The following is an 808-nucleotide window of genomic DNA, read 5'->3' as shown; positions in this document are numbered from 1 at the left end:
GAATACTGAGAACGAACCTTGAACGTTCATGTACGATGTCCGAGTCGGCCCATGTCAAATTATGCTAATGTGCACGGTGCGTATGACTACACGCACAATTCGCTTACCTGAATTTCTAATTGTCTCTCGGGGGGGTCATGCACATGAACTTTCACTCCACTGTCTTGTTCCGGAATAAAAATGGGAGGCTTACTGTTGAGTCGACTGTTCATATAAAGCTAATGAAAAGCCTTCATAGACAAAAATACTCCCAAACTTGGGTAAAGTGATCCGAAATTGCCGCAGTTTGAATTGGTTTTCACTTCTCAGAAGTGAAAAGAAGAAGTTGGCTTTCACTTTTCAGAAGTGACAGATGTTATTGCCCCAGGCTTTGAAGCGTCAAGCGCCGGTGATCAAAAATGTTTTACCGCCTTGTGTGCTGTATTAAGGCCTATCCACCACGATGAAAAACAACCAACTTACTAAGGAACGAATGGACAAATTACAACACAGCGCTGCACAAATTACTGATAATTTTCATTAAAAACAAGTCCAAACTGGATTTTAAAAAGTGTTCAATCGCATTTACATCATACCGGATCGTCATTAGATCTTTGTTGAATCAACCAAACTTACTGATATGCCACTTCTCCGATGTTTTTGCTTCCATTTTTCTGCTGGAGCTTACATTATTATATGCTTTATATTGCACTCACGTTTGTTTGTGTCATCACTTAGGTGCATTGAACCGTGATCCAGTTAATGGCGGTGGAGGCTGTTGTAAACCGTATTGCGTTTATGAAGAATCGTGATCAGGGGCGGATCCAGG

Source organism: Acanthaster planci, linkage group LG03, assembly GCF_054643075.1.
Source record: "Acanthaster planci isolate LZ-2023a linkage group LG03, COTS_SCS, whole genome shotgun sequence".
Taxonomy (NCBI): Eukaryota; Metazoa; Echinodermata; class Asteroidea; order Valvatida; family Acanthasteridae; genus Acanthaster; species Acanthaster planci.
The sequence above is the reverse complement of the archived record's forward strand: the minus strand, read 5'-3'. Positions refer to the sequence as shown.